Source organism: Aphelocoma coerulescens, chromosome 6 (assembly GCF_041296385.1).
Source record: "Aphelocoma coerulescens isolate FSJ_1873_10779 chromosome 6, UR_Acoe_1.0, whole genome shotgun sequence".
Lineage (NCBI taxonomy): Eukaryota > Metazoa > Chordata > Aves > Passeriformes > Corvidae > Aphelocoma > Aphelocoma coerulescens.
This window is the reverse complement of record NC_091020.1, coordinates 32,158,307-32,182,652: the sequence shown is the minus strand read 5'-3', so window position 1 is coordinate 32,182,652 and position 24,346 is coordinate 32,158,307. Positions and strand designations below refer to the sequence as shown.

The 24,346-nt window shown below is 40.8% G+C and overlaps 1 long non-coding RNA gene across 1 annotated transcript in view; it reads right to left on the bottom strand.

The window, feature by feature from the left end:
* Window positions 1-13,393: 13,393 nt before the first annotated feature.
* Window positions 13,394-24,346, bottom strand: part of LOC138112688 (uncharacterized) — a 35,335-nt gene continuing 24,382 nt past the window's right edge. Inside the window, exons 2-5 of the long non-coding RNA XR_011151807.1 lie at window positions 16,567-16,636; window positions 16,231-16,332; window positions 13,996-14,112; window positions 13,394-13,502 (exon numbers count right to left, since the gene is read on the bottom strand). This is a non-coding gene — a long non-coding RNA (uncharacterized lncRNA). The remainder of the gene's footprint in view (window positions 13,503-13,995; window positions 14,113-16,230; window positions 16,333-16,566; window positions 16,637-24,346) is intronic.

Genomic DNA, 24,346 nt, shown 5'->3' with positions numbered 1-24,346 from the left:
AGGCAGAGCACCACACGCTCTGTCCTGAGGCACGGCAGGCAGCCCCCAGGAAGTCTGCTAAAGGAGGTACTGAGCACTCTGCCTTTAGTGGTCTCTTTTTATACACATAAATTCTTTTTTTAATCTATTTTTATGTGCATCTACATGTAAATGTGTGTATATGAGAACTAGGTAAGTGCCTTGGGAATAGAATTCCCTATGAATGACAGCTATTACTAGGCAGAAATATGAGACTCTGTTCCACCTCTGTACCATCTGTGTTAAGAAGCAGCTCCAAGGCTCCAGCAGCACTAAAAAAAGCTGGCAGTGCACTTTTCTTATCTCTGCTGCCTGCAAAGAGAAAATTAGTAAAGGCTCCCTGATACTGAGCAATTGAATGTGCTTACCAAAAGGAATCATCAGTGACACAGGCTTCTGCTCTGGACTCTGTAAAAAGATTGTATAAACATCTGCCTTATCATTTACTGTACATCTTTCCCACGCACTTATTTTTTATAAGTATCTTAAAATACCCAGCATGTTCTTGCCATTGTATTTTTAAGAGTATTTTGAACAGATAAGCTACTTCCTTACTGATGTCTATATTCTGCTGAGTCAAATATTTGCACTCAATTCAAATGTAATGATGGAAGTTTGACATTTTCAGGTTTTCACTTTTGGTTTTTCTTCCAGACTCACAAAACAAGAAATAGTTTCCCCAAATAAATCTTTTCTACAAGGCGTCTTTGGTCAGAGAGCTTTGTAAACACAAGCAGCACAGGGCTGAGTTTAAGGCTTCCAAAGCCACAATAAAATTAAATAGTTAATTGGGAAGATGGATGCATTTCAGAAGATGTAAGAGCCAAGAATGCCTTCTGCCTGCACTGAAACTCGTAACACATGTTTTTCCTTGTAGCCCAACACAGAACCAAAGAGAAGAAAATACTCTCACAAAATAATTTGGTATTAGAATGATGAGATTCTGACTGTTATTAATGGATGTGAGACCAGCCTTTCATCCCACTGCAAATTATTCTTCCAAACCAGCATTAAATCACAGATTCAGAGTCCAAGACCTCTCACTCAGGCAGCTCTGGGCTGGTATGATTTGTTTCCACTCTATAGATTGTCCATATATTTAAATACAGTTACAACACTGCAGAGCTGATCTCACCAAACTCCTAATTCACCTTTGTGGTGACTGGCTCCTTTAGATCACAGTGAATGGCACATTTTGGTGTGTAACTGTGTCTGAAAGCTGAGGTTGAACATGAAACTTATTTTTTAACATTCTGGTGGTAACAGCTATGAGTTGCTCGGTGTATGCTCTGCCAAAGACGTGGTGCTTTATTTTGTTTAAAACTTCCTCTAAATGGACCTGATTTTTGCTTGTACAGTGTGTGTTTTTCAACCTACATCTCCATGATGCAATTCATGAAAATAATATCAAGGGAAAATCTGGGTCTTTTCTTGGACTGCACAGCCTGTGAGCACAAGGAGAGCACGCAGAGATTACCGAAGTGAAAACAGAGGTGTGAGTTTGCTCTGCAAAGGTGGCAGGTGCATTGCAGGACTACAAAGAGGACCTGCTCCATTTGGGAGCCTGCCACAAACACAACAGCCGAGGCAGGAAGGGCTACAGTGAGCTCCTGTTTATTTTAATATTGTTTGTTTCTCTGCTCAAACAACTCCCTGGATTATTTTGACCTCAAGTGCTCATTCCAAAAAGGCGTTTATCTGTAAACACCACCTGCATGGTGGAGCACACCACGAGCCACGGCTGCCACTGTATTACTTTCTTATCATTCATAATGTGAAAGTGTGGCTGCCTGCACAGCCAGCCCATGGGCTGCCAGGCTCTGCAGATGGCAGACACATGTGTACACAACACCCACATTTTATAGCTCTGATCAATAAAATGAAGGCTTTCCCACTTCTGCTGCTGTCCTGGTAAAAATTGTCTCTCTTTAGTTGCTGATTAATCCCTATCCCTGTAATTTCCAGATGATACTGTCTTTAAATATTTGCATTTAATTTTGGCATTGTTGAGCAGTAGGCCCACCTATTGGGTTTTCCTCGAGCCAACATTTTCTTGGTGTTATCTAGTGTTTTAATTTATTAGCTCCCCTCCTTAGAGAAGAATTAACTTTGATCTTCTCTTATCTGCTCTTGTGGTTGTGGTGAAAGTAACTTCTCCAACACAATTCCTTATTTTCTGTCTTTATGGGAAACTCAGAGGTTAAAATCAGTCCTTCTCCTCAGCCTGTGGTACCAGGGGTGGAGAGTCACCTCTTCTGAAGGTGGGAGCAGGAGCAAACCTGCATTTCACACCATGCTTTGGGTTTGGGGTCCCTGTGTGGTGTTTCACCTGGCTTATCATCTGAACATTTGTGCATCTCCAGCGATTGGATTACCACAAATCCAGCTTTTTTTATTGCCCTAGTTTTGAACAGGCAAATGGTTGAACCTCCTTAGGGGTTGAAGGAGAAACATGAAACCTCTCAGACAGCAAAATACACAAAGCTCAGTCCTGTTGTCTTTGAACGGGCTAACTTGTATTTTCTATCAAATATTTTCAAATCTTTTTTATCTCTTTCAGCTCCTGAAAAACAGTTCCCATAAAATTGTAACTTCAGGCATTAAAAATAAAATCTGTGCCTATTTTCTTTGTTCAAACATCTATTCAGGTGTCAAATACAAAAGAGGAGCTTCTTACAACACTTTCTGTCCAGAGGAGTCATACCAATCATGCAGACTTCAACAGATGGCAGTTTCCAGAGGTTCAGTTAAATAAAAATGTAAAGGAAGTTATCCCACTGAAGGTCTGCCTGCCTCAGTCCACTCTCTCTGCTAGCATCCAAAGGCAAAGAGCAGGAACAGAACAGGCACAGGCGATTTCCCCGCTCAAGCTCTCCCAGCTTCTGACCACTCTCAGCTTCAGATGTGGTTTCCATGATTTACCAACCCTCAGTGAATTTCCATTCCATCAACTTGTCCAATTCCCTCTTAAACCTTCAGCATCCACAATCTCATCATTCATGACTTTACAGACCTTGTCACTGCCCCTGTCAGCTGCCTCTCTCCTGGGAGGGTCCATGTGGATTTGGTGGCTTCCCATGTGGGAGCTGAATGAGTGACACTTTGTCACTCTTCAGATCATTGCCCATTTCACAAAGGAGATATGTCACAGGTGACCACAACAGTGGATCAGCCAGCAATTTTCCCATGGGAATTACTCTGTGCTGGAAATGGGAGATCTATGATCATTTTACATGGATATGATCAATTCATGAAAGTCCCAAAGCCACTTTTTATCACATTTCCTAACTCCTTCATGATGTAACAATTAGACCATAAGTTTGGGACTTTAAATTGCCATCACATGAATGCCTCAGCCATCAGAGGAATGGCACATTTTGGAATGAACAGTGTTTACAGGATTGAGAAAACCTAAGTTCTGGGAAATTATTTTTTACAATGCAAATGTTTTCAGGGCTTTCTGGTTATTGAACCTAGTCAGGAGTCATTTCCAGAGCCCATTTCTACTGCAGTTCTGATAAAAGCTTGTAGCATCACCAGTACAACTGCATGCAGGAACAAATAAATTAATTAAAGTGTGAGTTGTTGGAGGAGATAATGGTTCTCTCTCCTTGACCACATGCCATTCTGGAGAGATATGGAGCATCTGACTGCCCAAGTGCTCATTTACACTTCACACGACCATTTATTACACAACTAAATGTTATTTTTATAGTCATACCAAGGACTTTGAAGATCACAATTCTATTCCCTGGTTTAAACATGGAACTAAAATTAAATTAGCATTTTGTGAGCGGGTCACATTATATTAAACAAAATAGAGAATGAACAGACTGAGGTGCTTTATCACAGTTAAGTCTTTCACTCTCACTACGTTTGTTTTTTGCTATCTGCAGGCAACATTTTCTGTTTAAAAAATAAACACAATAAAGAAAATAAAGTCAGGTGGAAGGAAATGTGTTAATCTTTGTCAGCCTTGCATTGCCACAGTAAATGCAATGTGATATTTCCAGCATCCACTAGAACAGCATCATTTTTGCTGCTGACAGTGTGATTACTTTTTTTTTTATGGGCAAAAACAGGAGCTTTTCCCTGTGTTAAGATCTCATTTTCTTAATCTCATTCACTGGCTGGTACCAGACTTCCCAAATTGGACATTTTTCTTCTCAAGCCATGCATGGATGTACATTCTGATCCTACTGTTAAACTTAATGGAAAAAAAAAATTGACCTGACCATGTCAGCACATTTTTATGAGTAAAACCCCAGAGCCTCTTATTGGAACTCCTGGTAGCTTATGGGTTTATATGCAGCTTTGGTAAGAGCTTTTATATAAGTGAATGTATTTCAAACCAGTATTTGTCAGAATTCTGTATTATTACATTTTTCCAATTCTGTTGATTTATATGTAATCTTCTCATTTCCTCCCTCAGCCCTGTAAAAATGATCCTCACTGCTGTGCTGCTCATACAGCAAAAACTGGCCAACTTTACTTCAAATGGCTCTTTGACTCTATCCTGACAGTGTCCACATGCCAAAAATTCCCTCAATAATTATTTCTGTCTCCTAAATCTTCTTTCCCTGCTTTTCCCACTCCATGGAAACTCTGTCTTGACCTATATATGTGCCCTGTTTTAACAGTTTGTTCCTACACTGTGGTTGCTCTCAACCTTGTATACATTTTCTTTTCTTCTGTATAACAAATTGCAGGTAACAAGTACACAGACCTGCTAAAATTATTTCAGACTGCCAACCCCCATTCAGGTTTTTTGTGGGAAAATTCAAATGCAGGTCTCCATCCCCTGAGAAATGGCTGCCTGTGATTGCCCTAAATCTGTTGCACAGTTTGAGCCTATGAAACCAACTTGTTGCAAAAAATTAACGGCTTAAATCAACTTCTATATGCTATACATATTATTAATAATATTTTTAGTGAAAGTGCATTTTCATGTTAAAATTTTGCAGATTTTTTAAACCCATTTTATCAAAGATACTTTTTTCCAAAGCTTGGCCCCAGAAGTTACAAATTCTTTGTTTGAATTATAATCATAGAATCACAGAATGATTTGCGTTGGAAGGGACCTTAAAAATCACCTAGTTTCAACACTCCTGCTGTGGGAAGGGTGGCCTTAAAAATATATATTCATTTATTTTATTTAGAGTCCTAGTTTCATTGCATTTTTCTAGTTTTTGTATTTCAAAACAAAACATCCTTACCAAAGCAGCTCCCAAAGTCCAGTAGGTGTTAGTTAAATAACATAACTCCTCCAAGTATGGTAAACCATCAATGTTTAAAGTAATTGGCTTTTTTTTTCCCCTACATCTCTTTATTACATTTATTATAATAAAATACATTTATTTTATCTGCATACATTTCCATTTCCCATATTTATTTGAATCCTTTCATTCCAATTCTTTTCCAGGAGCAGGATTCTAGAGTCCCAGGGAACATGAGGGCCCCATAAGCAGTAAGTACTCCCTGTGTAAGTTCTTAGGTCAGTCTGCCCCAAAGTGCTCAGAGTGAATAACAGTGCAATATTTACCCCAGTGCCATATTTTGGTGTATTGGCGATCCTAAATGAGGGACCCCATGGAGTGAGGTGACCTCCATTGGCTGAGGGACGTCTTTCAAGGCACAGGTGTCACTGAACTGTGGTTTGGCAGCTCATCTGTGGGCAAGGTCTTTATCTTCTCATTTCATGCCCATCTGGGGCCCTGGAGGACAGAACTTCATTCACACACTCTAAGAATCTCTGATTCACAATCTGTTCCTGCAACACAAACTCTTCTTAGTTGGGTGTGTTGTGGCTTTTGCTCTGGTTGTCACTTTGCAGCCCAGCTGAAATAGGGCCTAGAACACCTTAATGAACACTTGGTCTGGGCTTCCTGTCTCCTCTGTCACCAAACGACTAATTACACATTTCCAGCTATGAATAATTTACATCACATCCTCCTTCTTAACCCCAAGGGTATTTCCTTGGATTTCTGTGCTTCAGATATCTTCATGCTGCTGCAAAGGCTCCGTTGAACACCTGCCTGAAATAAAGAGCAACATTTTAAAATATTTTACATCAGTGATAAAAATTAAGAAGCTTATCTCTGAGTTCTCTGCTAAATCTGAAAGTGCCATGTTGTTCTTACTCTTATACAGGGGTCTTTAAAATTCTGGTCTCTCAAACAGCTACACAGCTGCACTTCCCTACACACTTGTTCCTGCCTTGTCCTCCAGTCTTCCCCCAAAAATCTCTTTGCAGAGCCTGGATTATGATTACTACAGTAGATGTTCTGGCTGCTACCAGCAGACCTGCTTATTCCATTATGCTTTTTATCACAATCATTTCTGGTGGTCTGGGCTACCCAGGAGTGCCCACGGGGATGTTTTTCCCAAACATGTAATTATCCTCAGTTTGCCACTTCAACTGCCAGGCCTAAACCCCTGGGCAGCCTTTGAATAGTCAGAATTAGAGCCCGTGGCTCTGTGCTGTTGATCTCTCTCCCCTGCCTGACCTAAATTCCATTGTACACCTGCCATCCTGCATTTGCTTAAATCTGGAACAAATTCTGGTTCTTGATGTACTGCCAGTCTCGGCTTTTAATTCGGGGAGCTGACTGGGCACGGTGATTTGTCTCTGCACCAACTTGTGGACCTGCCACAGGACTGCAGTGCACGTGCCTCTGACTCAAAAAGCTCCAGGGATGGAGGGCACATCCAAGGGTGCAGCCTTTGTCTGGTGCCTCTTGCCCCTCCTGCTGCTCCCAATGTGGCTGCTCCTGCTTTGGGCTGGCACTCCCTGCCCAGGAAAATCTGAGTGCATAAAATCCACTCAGTTGTGGATAAAAAACCCAAACGCAACACCATGGAACAAACACCTTCTGTAGAAGTCATATTTCAAAAGGTGTAGTTCAAAGTAAAAAGCAGTTTCTTGGAGAAATGTGGTCACTGGCTCTATGTTCTCTTCCCTTCTGGAAGGGATTTATATCCTTGCTACTATTTTTTTTTTTGTTAATGCATGATGTAATCCATGTTTTTCTCTTACAAATGATAACATAAACATCATTCTATAACATGCAAATAATAACACAAGCATTAATCTATAGTTGGGGCTATGAAGTAGGGTGCCACAGTTCTTGCAATCTTCAGGTGAAGCTGTAGAACTTTTTTTTTTACTTTTATAACTCAAACTGATCTATTCTTAGGGAAATCGGTCAGAAACCTGGCATATATCCAAAATTAGTGAACACTAGAACATTTTGATCCAAAGAACTTGGTCAGAGCCATAGCTGAAATATGACTGGAAAAGTCCACATTATCTACCAGTCCTATCCAAGTCAGCATGACACTGCTTTCCTCTAAAACAGGATCTTTTGGCATGTCCTTGGAGCTCTACCACAGTTGATCACGGATCAGCACTCCCAAACGAGGCAGGGGTCTCCTCTGCATTTTCATAAAACATCAGGACCAAAATAATGGGCCAGTTGATAAAGTGTAAATAATTCTGCACAGCTGGAGACCCATGAGAAAGGTGGAGCATCCTCTTCTTGGAAATGGGCTCCTAAATTATGCCAAAATCTCATTTGGGAGTCTAAATACTTGAGTAGATCTGACCAAGGCGATATGATCCATCTGAGAGGCCTAGAATTTAAATACTTCTATTCTTGGAATACCTAAACCCCAGCAATTTCCCCCTTTTTTGGTAAGAAATATCCAGATTCTCTCCAAGATGAGATTTTATTTTAATAAAATCTACTGAAAGGCGCAAACTGGAGCAGTTTAATTAAAATCAGGACAATGGGAAGAATTTCCAAGTAACCATAAACTTTCATGGCTCAAACTACATGAAACACATATTAATGTTCACAGCAACATAAGTTCAAACAACGATGCAGCCAGAAAGAAAAGTACTGCTGGAAAGGACTGAGAAGGTTGGATAGATAGTAAAATGAATTATTTGTGTCTGTGTGTCACCAGCAGTTTTTCAGGTGACTGTAAATCTAAAACACTTCCTTGTGTTTCGTGAAGGTTGCATTGTGTTCTAAAGTAGTTCTTGATATTGCAGGTGCCACTGGAGACTGGAATTCCATCTTCACTCTTTCCATTTGAAAATTTTCACTGTTGTCAGAAATAAAGAGACAAGGAAGTGAATTCTTTTCAGTTGTTTGCAATTTGGGCAGGGAATTTGCCTTTGACATGAGTGTAAAGTGCAAAGCTCCTTCGGGGTGTGACTGTCCTGTTAATGCTACCATTAATAATAATGTAAATAAGCTGTCAGCTAAATTCTTAAGTAATTCTGCCCTAAATCTTAGCTTTGATCTCTTCACATTTCAGGGGCAATACATTGATGAGACATTCTAAGTGGTCTCATGTAGCTTATGCCATCTGACCTTTTAGCAGGTGAAGTATTGGAAGCGTCTGGGTCCAATCTCCTTTCCACAAAGTCACAGACATTGGGGTAAAACACATCTGTGGGAAGAGAGGAACCCCTGGGATTAAACTGAGATGGTGAAATGGTTGACATTAGGAAACAGGGGTGAAAATGTCCCCATTGTTAGATTTACTCTTGTAAATAATATGGGTTTACACCCTTTGACTACTATTTTGATACTCAGCCATGAGGCTACTTGGATTGATACTTTCTTCAGGGTCTGATTTACTTTCTTGTCCCTTGTCCTCATGATCAAGCCAGGAGTGGTATTGGTTAGTCTGTTATCTTTTATCTTTTACCGTTAACAAAATCTCTACTCTGAGCAAAACATTGCTTTTTCTCAGAAGAAAATTCTTAGAAGGAAAAGCTTGGTTTTCACCCTGAAAATTTGAAAATTTCAAAACAACTTTAAAATCCAGAAAAAAGTCATCAGCTAAATTACTCTAACATTTTTAAATTTCACCTATGGCACAAAGAGTCTAGACTGGATGAAAGAGCTGGCCCATTGATTTGGTTAATTCTGGTATAATTCAAATAATAACAGCTCTTCCATTTGAGACAGCATTTTCCAGATCAGCACTGCATGTTCCTGCTGATGGTTATGAGGAGAGTTTGACAATGCCCAGGTCTCCCTATTCCCACAGCCCAGGAGCACAGCAGGACTCATGGACAGCACCATGGCTTGCAAGCAAAGCTCTGCCACGGGCTGTCTTTTAGACCTTTACAATCGGCCATGAAGGACTTCTGATGTGATCTACACAAGATGAATGCATGTGCTAAGGTTTGCAGAGGGGTGAAGGGATTACAGACAGCTCATGGGCAGCTGCTGCTTGCAGCCCTGTATTTTTTCCTTTAGAAATCCCAGAAATTTCTGGGATTTCTGATTTCTGCTAACTAACAAGGAGAAGCAGGGCCTCCACATCGCTGGTATCCTTCCAGTCAAGTACCCAACTCTGGGGCCTTTGAGCGCTGTAGCCTTGGAGACAACTAAAAAAAATCAATTACTGAATCAATGCCAAGTGGAAAAATGAGACAAAGAGCCTTCCAAGAGCACAAAAAACTGAGATGAGACTGGAAAAAAACCCCCAACAAAACAAACAAGAAGAATGGTAGTCCTACTTCATTCTGAAGTGGAGCTCACATAAAATAAATGCTGATGGGTTTGCTTTCCAAGTGGAGCATGGGAGAGAGTGAGCGAGGGAGATTGCGAAAGAAAAATCATCTGTACATTAAATATCTAGAGGGAGCACTTTCAGTCATGCTGGAAACTCCAGAGTTTCCAAAGTATCCTGCTCTAGACTGCACAAATGCCTAGGAAAGAGTAAAGGTGTCTTGGATCAGGCAGCACCCAATATGTTTATGCAGCCCTGATGGGAAGAGACATGTTTATGCAACCTGCTTGCCAAAATTATATGTGCTGGAGGCTGCTAAGGAGGGGAAAGAATTTATTATTTGTAACAGTGCAATGTTACACATGTATAAGAAAACCCACCTGAGTAAAACGGGTTCTAAGTAATTTCAAGCCTGGCTTTCACAAACTGGAGAGGAAAACCAGGGTGGGGCACAGGAAAGTGCTTTGAGCTGGGTTTGTGCTTCACAGAGGCTCCACAGTGAGTCAGTGTGAGCAGGAATTGGGCACCAGAGTGTGTTGTGCTCCATGAAGGTGGCACCACTGTCCCACTCTCCCTCTCTTCCAACACCTCCATTCTCAAATGCCTGTCATGCAAAGGGGTCAGCAAGCCAGCCTAGCTGAACTCCATGTATTTTCTCTTATGGTGAATTCCCTGAATCAATGAACCAGCAAGTCTGTAGGTACTATGGAAAATAATATGGACATGATTCCATTCCTCTAATGGAATAATACCTATATAATGTCATTTCTCTAAGATTGTGGCATCTCATCATTAAGTCCAAACAATAAATAACCAAAAACTCCACGACCTTGGGTGTTTGAAAAGTTGCAGAGCAATCCTTCTAGATTCTGCAGTGATTCTGAAAAGCACATTTTCTAGCCAGAGGCTACTTGCTCTAAATTTTGGAGCTGTATCTCCTCGCTAAATTGAGCTGGATTTCACTACTGAAGTGTAACTCATGTGCAAGGGCCTCGTATAATCTGCCTCAAGGAATTATTACTGCACTTAAAGCAAATTGTTTTGCAAGCACTGGGTTTCTGTTTTGTAATAAATCTAGAGTTTCTTTGTCTTGCTTTATTTTGTTTCAGTGAACAACATCCACTTGTTTTCTTTTCTTCCTGGGATGTTTGAAGAATTACTGTTTTCAAAGCAAGAGGTTTTGTTTGATTAAGTATAAATATCCTTATATAAATTTCCATATGTCAAAATGCACAAAGAAAGGGAGATGAGACAGCACAGAGAAAATGAGGGGAGCAGATTAAAGGAGAAAAAGAGAGAAAATAGAATCTTTCTGTTTGAGTCACTGCAACTTTTTGACTTGCATTTGTGGTGTTTTCAAGGGAGCTTGAGATCCTGGTTCTCATGTAGAACTTGGGAAGATCCAGTTATCTAGCAGGTAACATCCCCACTAGCAGATGATTTTGTGGACACATTGCATCTCTCTGTCTCCCTCACTTGGCTACAGCCAGAGGTAAGCACAGAAGTAGGGTCTTGTAGAGTCAGCTGAGTCTGTCTTATTTTTTAATTAAATGTGGAAATTCCTTTAGATATAAACATTAAAAAAAAAAAATCAAGTTTTTAACAGGAGCATTTCTGCCACTTTCTTATCAAGTCAAATAAAGAAGTGGGGAGTGGGGTGAAGAAATTTACCTCTATCCCAGCCAAAACAAGGACAGGGTTTGGCTACTTTTATTTTGCCGTTTTTCTAGAAATTCTCTCACAGGGTGATCCTAAACTCTCTGTCCATATCCCAGGGACTGGATCCTCACCAGCCCCATCCAGCTGCATGGGAAAGCAACAATCATGAAGGCAAAAGAGCTTTGGTTGGCATTCCCTGGAAGCAGGCAGTGAGTCCCATGGAAGTGGCCATTCAGCAGGGATCAGCAGGGCGAAGGAGAAAGGATTTTGGTGCAGGCTGTGTCCAGATGTGCAGCTGCAGTGTGGGGAATACCTTGCTTCACACAGCCCAGTTTGCACTTTATCGTGTGAAGCTGAATTCTTTGGGGGTTTTTCTTGGGCAAACAAAACATCGCTGTGCTATTCTTAAACCAGCACTTCCTCCCACTGGAAAAGCCCAGGCACCTCAGCCTCCATCCTTGTGATCCAGCTCTTGGCTCCCCTGATCAAGCAATGCATTTGTTTGATACTCAGAAAAAAAAAATAAAATGCAATAAAATCTTCAAAATGTTTTATAGAGTGGATCTAGAAGTTTTACAGGCAGGGATCTTGGGAGCTTTTTGCCCTGTAGCTTCACTGAAATACTTTGTAACTGAAGAAATTTAAAAACAAATCTATCAAAGGATTTAATTTTCCATGATTTAAGCATAGTTTTAAGAACATTTAGCACTTACTAGCTTTGTGCTTTGTGTAAATGCATTAGCTGTTGCCAGTATTATTTAATCAGTATCTGCATTAACTTGTATTTACCATCTGTTCCTGAAATGGAACCCCTGTAATAGGTCATGTTTAACATTAGATTAATGAAGAAAAATGGGCCTGCAATTACATTTTGTAGTAAACTGTTGTCTCAGCTCTACCTTTAGTGTCACTTACAGCAGGTGGGCAATGGCAAGGGATTTTGTGATGGTGCCTCAGCAGACAAAGTTGGTCATGGCCAGGTTCTGTGGAAGGTCACCCTTGGAGCCTGCCAGGATTATCTGCTGGGATAAGCTGGTCCTATTTCCAGTGTGAGGAAAATTCAGTAGAATAGGGCACACAGGAATAAGGAATATTTTTCCTGCAAGGGACAATTCTACTGGTAAGTCAGTATTTTCAGGTGAAATGTTTATTAAGATTTTTCAATTTCAAATTTTTCAAATTCCAAAAATTCAAATTTTTTTGAAGGATTTAGTAAAGAGTTCAATGTGTCATCTGACAACCCAAGCCATTTTTATCAAACAGGACACCCCAAACTCATGAGCCCTGAATCTGTGGCTGTTTCCAAGGGATTCTGTCTTACAAGCACAGCCCCAAGTGCACGGAGATGAGAGTCCTTTGAGGACTAGCATGTCACGTTCAGAAGGAAAAGCCTGGTTCATACATTGTTTGGAAATTTGTTCCGTGCCTCCTAGAGAACACACAAACAAAAAGAAAGTAAAAACATACAAAAGAATATTCCAAGAAAATGTTGCAATGAAAGAAAATGACAGAGAACTTCCTCTGTTTGGATCAGTAAATACAAAGAAAATCTCTACAAACAAACTTCTTTCAGTAAAGATACGAGTGAAGTTCACAGCACAGGTCATGAGATCCTGGGCCATTACTTCCATTTTGGGAGGAATTACTGGCAGGAGTTCCTCCCAGCCCTGGTGAAGGCTGTTGTGTGTTGTATGGCCAGGTCTCCAGCTGGCTGTAGGACTAACACACACCACCCCTGTGGCTGCTGGTTGCAGTTTCTTCAGGAGAAAACAGCTCAGTTAGAAGCTGTAACTCTTCAGGGATAAAGAGGAAATCTCTGCTATTTTAGATGTTTCTCATGCAACACTGACACTGCCATGTCCAGGTCACCACTCAAACACTGACGCCAGAGCATCAGCTGGGCCTGGTGGTCATTGTGCAACCAGCTGAGGGTCACTGCCCCGTGTCCAGCATGTCCAGCAGCCTCAGCAGGAGGTTCAGCACAGCTGCAGAGGTCGAGTCCATCTGGGAGCTCTTGCTTTATGCCCACGGTATTTTCCCCTGTGTTTAATATCCTGTAGTTCACTGATTTAATCGTGGAACTCTAGCCAAGATTACATAATGATTAAACACTCTATTCTTGAACTCCTTTTGGTGGGATCTAGCAAAAAAAAAGAGAGTTTTCTCTCAACCTTTTATCAGTTGATGTTGCTATGAATGAAGAGAAAGTGCCTGTGCCCATGGTGCAGGCTGTGTGCTCTCTGAATGATCACGGCCATTAAAATGCAGAAGAGATTTTCCTCCTGAAATACCTGCAGAGAAAGGTATTCTGTATTTACTGGTTCAGCTGAAAAATGCAAAATAGACATTTAAACCCCAGATTTAACAAAAAGGACACAATCAACATCTCTTAGTGCCTTCTGTGTAAACTTGTGAGTATTTTCAACACAAAGAACAATTATTTGGTTTCTTTGCATGCTTAGTTGGAAGTGGTTTGCTTTTTCCAGCCATTTTTTGAGTCACATAGTTGTGACCACACCAATGGCCTATTTCTTCATCAAGGCTGGTATTTCACTGAAGCTCTCTGAAACAGAAATGTCAAAAGAGGGAATTAACCTGCTAAAAATGTGCAGAACTGCTTCTTTTAATTTCTCTCTCTCTTTTTTTTTTCCTTAAGTCATTTAGGGAAGATCCAAACCCCAAGTCTATTAACAGGAAAATACAGAGGGCTCTTTGAACCTGGAACATTTTAGATCTTCATATGTTATTATAGAATATGAAATGTTTGAGTGTTTACTTTCTTACCTGTTTGGGCTTTGTCTGCTTATTTTCTTTAAATTTATTGAAAATCACAATTGTCACTGTGCTCCTTTCCCTTGAGTTTCCAGGGGGGAGCATCACAGGCATTGTGAGCTCTTTTTCCTGAACAAAAGTAATGAAAATAATAAACTTCATAAAAAGTTGCTTTAGAAAAAAATAAACTTCCTAAAAACTTGCTCTAGAAACAATTTCTAACTGCTAGCTTCAGCTCCTGGGCCTGCTAGCCAAGAACATGGATGCTTTTTTAATTCAGTGGAAATATCTAATTTTAACAGATGAAATAAATGGAGCTAGGCATGTAATAAGGACACTATTCAGCATAAATGCAGCAGAGATGGTCCAACAGAGATTACCTAATGAGCATCAGCTTGGCTGCTCTAGTTACGGACTGAAAACAAACAGCTCCCAACATTCTGCAGGAGTAACAGGCCCTCAGGAAATGCCCAAACCCAAGATTTCAAACATCAATGTCCAGTGCAGAAAATTTAATCTTTTATTTACTAGCACTGATGCTACCAGGGACTCCTTGTATGAGTATCAAGGAATCAGACAGCCTTGTTTTTCACTGTCTTGAAAGCAAGTGAGGGTGGCCACCAGAGCACTTCCAGATGTTAAATGAACCCGCCACATTTCACAGATTCAAGGATTTCTTTTTAAGACCATTTATAGAAGCTTGGAAAGAGCACATGGTATCATTTTATTAAAATTTAGGGAGGAGTGTTTTATTTTTACAACAAATTGAAGACTTAGCTTTTTTTGCCGCCACTAACATCTACACTCCAAAAAGGAAGTAGCTCTGGGTACCTACAACTAACATCCTTACATTATATGGATGGATTTGCACCAAGGAACGTGTCCTAAACTTGGCTGTAGCAAAGCATCCAAACATTCAGCTGGGTCTGATGTTACTGAGAAGTTCACAGAATTTATAAGTTTTGAGGCTGCCGTGTTCAGTGCAACAAATTTTGTGATTCCTTTAAGGATTAATTGCCAAACAGCAACAAGAGTTAAAGAATGACTTCTCATAAGCTCTGCAGAAAAGGGATGTCTCTGTGAAGTTTTGGGGGGACATACTGAGGTCACACATCCAGCCTGGAGCAGCAGCCAGGATGTTTTGTTGTGATGCTTCACCCAGCATTTGTGTCTCATGCAGAATGGAGGAGTACATGCAAACAATAAAAGGGAGAGAGGAGAACTAGGAGAACCCACACATTAAAGTAGGAGTATCCCATTTTAGATGAAGTTGAATTAATTCCTGTACTCTGAAGTTGGATTTAGTTTGAGGAGAATTTGGAAAGAATGACCAGTGTATTTAACAATTATCATGGCCTGCATTTTGCATTAACAGGCTGTCAATAAGCCAAGTCAGCTTGGTAGTTTAGAGCTTGCCTAGCTCTGATTAACTTCTCTCTTTTAGGCAAACATTAACTCACTCCTGGCGTGCTCTGCCCTTGCAAGTGCTATCATGGCACAGACTAGATGAACGTGGAAGAGATTTAGCATGTCACGTTCTGCTGAAGATCATAGGTGTGCAGGCAGCAGCCAAGTGCTTGCCAAAGGCAACAAACCAAGGAAAATATAGAAAACAAACCCTCATCTGCTTAGTTAACCAGAACCAGGGTCCTACTGGGGGACAAGGGGCTTCTATGGCAACAGGCAAGCGACCAGGAGCTGTAGTGGTCACCCTGTGAGATGGTTCCACGCCACGATCATGAATATTCCAAGCAGCTTCTGCCTCGTGGAGCTGGTGACTGCACAATAAAGTCATCTACAGGTCCTGATCTATAAATTATTCTTAGTAGGTGTTGAAAGCAGCTGTGTTGTTTATGCACATCTCATTTCTGCTCGACAGGAGGGAAGGTTAGTGTGGGTGCTCACAGTGAGATCAGTAAATCAAAGAGATCAGTAAATCAAAGCCCCACATGCAGCAGGGTGAAGATGCATCTGGAGCTGAGCTTTAGTTCCCTTCTTTTCCTCTTTTTCACCCACAAAGACTCTAATAAAAATAACCTGTCATCCCCCCTGGGTACAAGACCAACCCTACAGCTTCAGTAGTAGCACTGCCTTCATGGAAAAACCAAGGGTCTCTCCTGAAACTAGATAACTTGTGACCTTTTGGAAGCTCCAGAACACAAGGATGGAAATCTACCATTCTAGTTATTAATAACTCTGAAAAAAAATTAAACTGTGCTGAAGAAAAATGGCAACTCCTGTTCTTACCTTCCAGGTGCTTGGAATAACATTGCTGAGCTTCAGGGATGAAGGGAAGAAACTGTTTCTGCCTGATGCAGTTAGATACAGAGTCTCCAGGGATTCCAAAAGCTGCACAGAAACATGGAGGGGAGAGGAAATAAATAATTTTTAAGGAAATAAAATCAGACAAGCCACCTTTATCCTTTTCCACTCCAACAAGAGAGCGTACATGTAAGCACAGTTGGGTTTTTTACACAGAATATTATTAATAAAAGTGATTTTTGAGTCAAGTATTAGTCTTCTTCTAGGAGACAGAAATCAACAAAATGCACAGGACAGAGCCCATGGACTTTTATTGTGTACCTTTGATGTATAGAAGGGCAGCTGCTACTGGGAAGGGCACTGCAGCACTCAAAGGAATCCATCAGACCTCCTAAAGAGTTGCAAAGTCAAGACAATCAGGTTGATTATAAAGAAGGGAATTTTATCAATTATTTTTATTCTGTTCACCTGTGAGAGCAGCATCTGACCAGCAGACATGAAAACAGTGTCTACACTGTAAAGTTTTTACCTACTGCGAGTGAAATCCTTCAGCTGAGGCACAAGAGCCCTTTTTGAAGGGGAAAGGTTACTTTCTCATCAGTGTGGTGGGAATTTGGCATCCTACTCCTCTGAACAATATGAAAAATCTCAACCTGAGACTCACTCCAGTATAAATCTAACAGCACCCAAATATTTCCCCTGATGGAAACGTTGGAGATCCCAGCATGAACTGCAGCAGATGAAGCAGAAGGACCATCACCATAACCACTCAATGACGTGGGTACAAAAGTTAATTAATACAGCGCTTTAATCAAGAGAAGTTTTACACCACAAAGTGGTGCACAAAGAAAGGCTGTGAGCTTTCCTTCTGCAAAGGGAAAACAGCTCTGGAATTAAATCGATAGGCTCAGGCTCCTTGCCACAGTAAATCTCTCCTAAATCCTTTCACCCCACTCCAAGGCTGGGAGTGGGAGGTGCAGGACAGGGTAGGGTTAGCCAAGACTTCCATTGCTCCCGAGGGAACTGGGATTGCTACAGCTGCTAAAATGAGGAGTAGGATTTATGCTGCATGTTTGGAATAGCACTTGTGTTAAGTAATATATACTTCTTAAATTATATATTTTTTTTTTTTACTCTAGTGCATATGGCATGGCTGTACCATTCCTGGGGTAAGAAAGAAACCAACCCACAATTTAGCTGTTTCAGATAAATACACACAAAATTCCTGCACCATGTGTGTGTTGCTGTCCCAATGAGTTTACAGTGCTAGTTGTGTCTGAGGTTTCTGGCTGATCTCTTGTTTACCCTTTTGATAACAATGCCAGGCACTTCCTACGGTTGCACTGCATCCAGTAAGGAGTCGATGGGAATTTCCTGATTTACACCAGCTGTGACTTCACACAGCCATTTAGTGGAAGTATTACATGTTCCTTGCAGTGGAAAAAATAATCTTAGTGCTGAAGATGCTTTATTATTCAGTAGTCTGTCTGTATACAGAAAAATGTGATGTCCTGTTGTTCTTTACATTTTTAAGAAGCTACAGGTGACTTAAGGGGCAAAAAGTTCCTCTGTCCCTCCAAGAAAAGCCATGTGAGCCAGCTAGTGTGTTCTCCCTGGAAATGTTTATAGAATAATGGATTAAGTGATACAGAATCCATAGGTGAATTCAAGTTATGAAGTTATAGCTGTGTTTACGTAATTCAGGTTATTTATATCAAGTTTAATATAGCCACGGTCTCAATCACTGTTATTTTAACATATTTGTTTAAAAATTAAAGAATGTCTTAGGTTGCCTGCCAGCTGTATCACAGCCACATCAGTTATCGTGCAAGAGATCAGTCATTCAAATTCAGTGCACGACAAAGTGTAGGAAAAAGAAATATTCCCACAAATGCAAACATTATGAGGAAAGTGCTTTATATATTGTGAGCCACAAAGTGAGCTGGCTGTTTTAACTGAGACATTCACTGCTCTCCCCATGTTTATATAAATAGCATTATGAAGGGTGTGTCGTGTGTTCTAAACTATCCCAAGAACATAACTTAAATATTCCACAATTCATGTGTTCGTTTACATGAGAGAATGTAATGCTAACGTTCAGATTTGGAAGCCTGCAAAATCCCATATTGTCTCAATGGAAACAATTATGGTGAAAGCAAAGCAAGAGCAAAACTGACTTCTAAAGCCGTGGGTGACACCAGAAGTCACAGAGCTCCACCACGCACCAGAGCCCAAACTTCCACCTCGCTCACTCAACTCTTTCAGGAAGGGATTGTGTGTAAAAAATGAACCTGGGCCTTGATTTCTGTGACAGGTCAATTTGGTTTTAGTGTAATACTGCTGGGGAGTTACCTTTCAGGCTGATCAGGAGAGACAGAAATAAATAGTGAGGGAGAATAAGGAGACACAATCCAATTAGTCAGGCGGGAGGTGATGTCAAAGGCAAGTTTCAATTACAGTGAGATTATTAACTGTGATCGTGTTAGCCCAAGTTAAATACACTCAGCCTAATACCAGACATGCAAATACTCTCAGTCTGGCTCTAGACATGCTAATTTAAGCCTGTGTTGAGGAGTTGCTAAAAGGAAGTGTTGGGCACACAATGCCCAGAGGAGCCAGTCAGAGCCACTCACTGTCACTGGGGCTCTCACAGTGGCAAAGCCAGCACGGTTTTCCCTGTTTCAACAGCCCTGAGGGGATCACACAAGGGATGAGCCAGGAGCTGACCAGCCCTTTTTTGCCTGGGAGTGGTCACTGTGCATAAACCAGGGGAGGAGTGGACACAAGGCTGTGGTCTGTCTAGAAGTACCACAGAATCCCAGAATGGCCTGGGCTGGAAGGGACCTTAGAGCCCATCCAGTGCCACCCCCTGCCATGGGCAGGGACACCTTCCACTGTCCCAGGCTGCTCCAAGCCCTGTCCAGCCTGGCCTTGGACACTGCCAGGGATCCAGGGGCAGCCACAGCTGCTCTGGGCACCCTGTGCCAGGGCCTGCCCACCCTCCCAGGGAGGAATTTCAGTGACACAAAACACAAGTTTGGACTAAAGGAATACAGAAAGCTGAGTACACTGCCAACTAAACTGGATCCACTGATAGAAACTATGGGTATCTATTTCTCTCGTTGCTCCTTGAAGATTATTTATCCTCTATTTGACAAAATTTAATCAACTGACTAAATCCACATCAACCAAACACCAAATTATTCCATGAAGACTTCACAATTCTCCCTTTTTGCTGATCTCTAAGAATCCTCTTCATATGTTATGCCTCTATACTTGTGCAAAATCATACATAACATCACTTAAAGGTCTAATAAACTTACATAACCAGCTCTGGTAAATTGGTGTTCAAAAGGACATTTGTGAGATTGAGACAACATAAAAAATGTTGAAATCTGAAATATGTCATTTAGGTTCTGTCAAAAACTTAGGAATTTTTCTGCCATAATTTTATTGGTTAGGAAGATCGAAAAATCCATACCTAACTAGCAAGGCTCAGTTGAATAGCAACCTAAAATCAGAGTAATGATTGTATAAAAGCCACACTTTTGGCAGTTTAATTTATGTCCTGTGGAGATCCTGTGCAGAGAGATGTTATTCTGCCATTTTAAGTTCCATCTCTCCCAACAATACTGTGGATACAGCTGCCTATCTTAAGTTTGCAGGAAGATCTAGAGAAATTATTTTAAGTAATATCTTTAATTCAGTCAATGTTAAGGGTTGGAGAGTTAGAATTGATAGATGATTTTGTCTTGTGTTGTCAATAAATGATGCAGTTTTTGTTTCTGAAGGCAAATTCTTTTTAATAAAAATAATTTAACAACACAGAGGTGTTCTAGATGATGTCATCTGTTTGTAGGGAGTTTCATTCTTTGTCATTTTTATGCAATACTAAAAAAAAGATACCAAAAATCTGTTAGTAGGTTCCATTTTCTCCTTTAAAAATAATCTGAACCCTTTCTTCTTGACACAATTTCTCATGACTGTGATCTCCTTAGAACAGACAAAGAGGAATTCTTTCCAGTTCTTATGAACAGAGGTTCTCTTTGTTTCAGGGATGTCTCCATTTTACTATTTATATCTACTTTAGAGTTCTAAACAAATATCAGCACGCCACATAAATTAAGAAGATTAAATAGGGGCAGCACTAAAAAAAGCAAGCCAGGCTTAACCCCAGTGTAAAGGATGAATTAAGCACAATGACATCAAACAGGAGCAGGAAACTTGGAGAAGCAGTAGGTGATTACTGTGTCTTAATTTATGGGAAGGATTAGAGTGTAAGCACCTGAAGAGGCACACAGAATAGAAGAGGTGCTTTTCTCTGCAGAATGGTTATGCAATGTAAGACAAGGGCATCCTCTGCCTGCCCATCTCATTGCAACACACTCATCCCTGGCCATAGGAAGCCTAAAAACTTCTGGTGCTTTAAAATCCTTTTTCTCCATTGCATAGTAGTGAGAAATTCAGCCCTCCCAATAAATCACATCAAGCTGCCCCTTTTGTTCAACACTGTGTTCCCTTGTTCCTCTCTTCAACATTAACTTCAGCTCCACGGGGCATTACCACATCGAGCACCAAGGACTCCAGCCTGTACTCCATCCCCCCCGAGCTGACAGAGGGGTAGTGAAAGCTGGGCCTGGCTGATGCTGGGCCTCGGTGATTTTCCTCTGGGCTGTTAAAGCTGTAGCCAGTGATGGATGGGATCCAGCCTGACCTCCTTCCAGCCTGTCTTAGCAGCTCCCCTCTTGGTGTGGCCCCTCTGACTTTTCTGGGTTTAAATACGTAAAGTGCAGCTAGACTGTTTTCTCTTTCCCAAAAAGATTAAAGCATGAATGAGGGGAGAATGATTGCTTAAAGGCAGGGCATAGCTGTGATGTTTTGAGACACACCAGAGCACCAGGAATTTGAGATTCTCACTACAGAGCTTTCTATAGCCAAGGGTTTCAAAAGGACCCACCAAGAGCTGTTGCAAGGAGCGGCCACAGCTCTGTCACGGAGAAGACAGGTGAACATCTCTTAAAAAATAGTTTTTAAAATATTTTTTCCTTTCTAATAAATAAATACATATCCATTTTTGAGACACCAACTGCCTCTTAAAACTTTCCAAAGCATCTTGTAGGTCCTGAACTAAACCTTCTAGCACAAAATTGTAAAGGTATAAGGTACAACATTTTGGCATCTCTGTGGCTGTAGTCAGCTCCAAACTAAACTTTGTCACATGAGAAAATGAAAAGTATCACACAAATTCTTTGCCTTGATCAAAAATGACAATAGCTGCATTGCTTCTCTTCTGGAAATGTGTTACATTGTATTAAACTCACATTTTTACCTATTAATTGCAAAGGATATTATTTTTTTTCTTTCTTTCTTTTGGGTTGTCCTCATTGAAGCTTCTGGGAGTACTTCAAGAAACAAAGCAACATTGATTGTTCCATTTATTCATATAATCCTTCAGTTTTCAACAACACATTTAGACCAGTAACTGAAATGTTTTGTTTGACCACACTAAATTCATGCATTCTGATAAACTGTTGCACGTATTTTACTCTTGTCTCAACATGCCTGGAACAATATATGTAAAAATATCCTTAAAAGAGGGGAAAGTCACAGCAAGAGGAGAAAAAAAAGGGAAGACAGAAGTGACATATTAGAAATGAAAAATGCTACTAAAAAGAAATATATCTTTTCTTGGCACAAATAAGAGGCTTCTTTTTCATTGCCAAAGTCAAGTCAGATTACATTTCAGAGTTATGCAAACCTCAAAGTTTTGCCTGGAGGAGACCCTGAAAGAGAATTTGAGGAAGGCTCATTCCAATTCCTGCTATTTGATCCACAAAGGAGAAACACTGCTGGCATCAGCTCAGCACAGCCTGGGATGCTCTTGGCCTGCCATCCTTGAAAGACGAGAAGAATTGCTGGTGGGGAAGAGGCAAGTGGTCCCCAGGCAGGGCTTCCAGTGAGCCCAGACACAGCACCAGCCTCCACCAGCAGGAGTCAAAATCCACTGTGAAGTTAGCTGGCTATTTTGCATCAGTGTTGCTGTCATCTCCTGTATTTTTTTTTATTATTCCATTCTCATTACTAATCAGGATCCTTTCGTGCACTTGATAACAAACATTATCAGTTTAACATAACAAACCCACCAGTTTCTGTGCAGAAAGGTAGAAATGACCTTTTCTTTCTTAAGTCCATGTTCTAGTGCCAGCATGACAGACTTTTGACTGCAGTGGGATGTGTTTTGTTTGCTTGACATTCCAGCACTTGACTGTGTGACACCAGGGAAGATGGAAACGATGCTTTTGGCACTTGCATACTTGGATCATGCTACAGCTTGCCAGGGGGAAAGGAACAAAACCTGAGCCTGCAGGGACATCCTGTAGTAATGGCCCTTTAATCCAAACAGAGCAATCATTTACCTGTCAGACTGAAAGAATTTAGACAACATTTTAAATAGCTTCTCTGCTTGTCTGTAGCATAATGAGCACAAATCTGCCATTTTCTGCAGTCTCCTACACCAAGAGAGCACGAGAGCAGCCCCTACACTTTGAGGATTGTGTCAATACAACTTTAGTGCTCCTTAAATAGATTTCCCCAGAGCATGTCTCCTGAAACATTTTCTCCTCCCTGACAGAGTGGATCTTTATCATGTCCCTGCTTGAAAACAATTTGCAGAGTCTAAAGAGACAAAGGAATTGTTTAATATCCTTATTTATTTTTTCTTATGCTTTTAGACTTATTATTCTTTTCTGATTTGCCTTTGCTGTGGTGTACAGCACCAGCTGTAAGACTGCCTATGGTCACATCATCCCAGGGGCAACAGCAGGACAAAAATAATGTCCCATTGCCTCTGCCAGCTGAGAGATTAGTCCTTGGACTAAGAATTCCAAGAATTCCATGTTTTACAGGACACAGACTTGCAGCTCTGCACACCTCTTCTTTCTGCAGCATAACAGAAGGGGGGAGACTACCTGGGAGAGCCAACTTTGAGAAGAAAGATTCTCTGACTCCTACAGGGCTCTGAAAATACTTGAGCAAATCATAAAAGGTGGTCTGAACCCATGGCCCAGAATGGGAGACAGACATTTACCCTGCCTTTTCTTTATTACAATAAAATATCAATATAGACCTACAAAAGCCATTTTCTCAAGTCAAAAGAAAACTTCAAATGATTAGACATTTGATCTGCTTTTTAAACCTTACAAAATCCCAGGGTTTGTAAATGTTTCCTCAGCTTTAGACCATCTCTTTAGGCTTTTTAATTTTGTATTTTTGATATTATTCAAACAAAGGGAGATTTTAATTTTTTTTCTGAGAAAACAGAGGAAAGACAATAGAAGCTCAATGATGTGTGTTCAGTGTTCTGTGAAAAGCAAACTTGTAAAAATTGCATCCTGGGATAACCTAATTATTACCTTGCAATTATTATTCAATCCAGCCTATCCAGTTCAGCACTGGAAGGATGGGTTTGCTCCTGATTGTCACTGAGAGCTCAATAAAGGTAAAGCCTGATATTTTCTGGGTCATGCTCTCTGAAAAGATCTTCTAAAGAGAATGTTGAAAAGTCTCACTCACAGTGTGAGAGCCAGAACCCCATTTACCTTCAACTTCTACAGGACTGAGAAAGCCCCCTAAAGAATAGCGATGGGTTATTTAAAGACCAAAGCAAATAGATCTAAGCAGATACAGGAAACAGATAAAATGTCTCTTGATTATGCCAGAGGAGATTTAGATTGGATGTTATGAAAAATCTCTTCATGGGAAGGGTTGTCCAGCCCTGGCACAGCTGCCCAGGGCAGTGGTGGAGCCACCATCCATGGAGGGATTTAAAAGCCCTGTGGATGTGGCACTTGGGGACGTGGGCCAGTGGCAGCCTTGAGATTGCAGGGGGAATGATTGCACTCAGTGATCTTACAGGTATTTTCTACTCTTTCCACCAGGTGTTTAAGCCTATAAAGATTCAGATCAGCATCAGCCAGCTCAGGGCAGGGATATATCTTTGTATATCCCATAAACTTTTGTTGTTGGGGGACTTGACTACACAGTGTGTTTGTAGGAAAATATAACCCAGTACCATGCCTATCCCAGATTCTCTGCAGTTGTT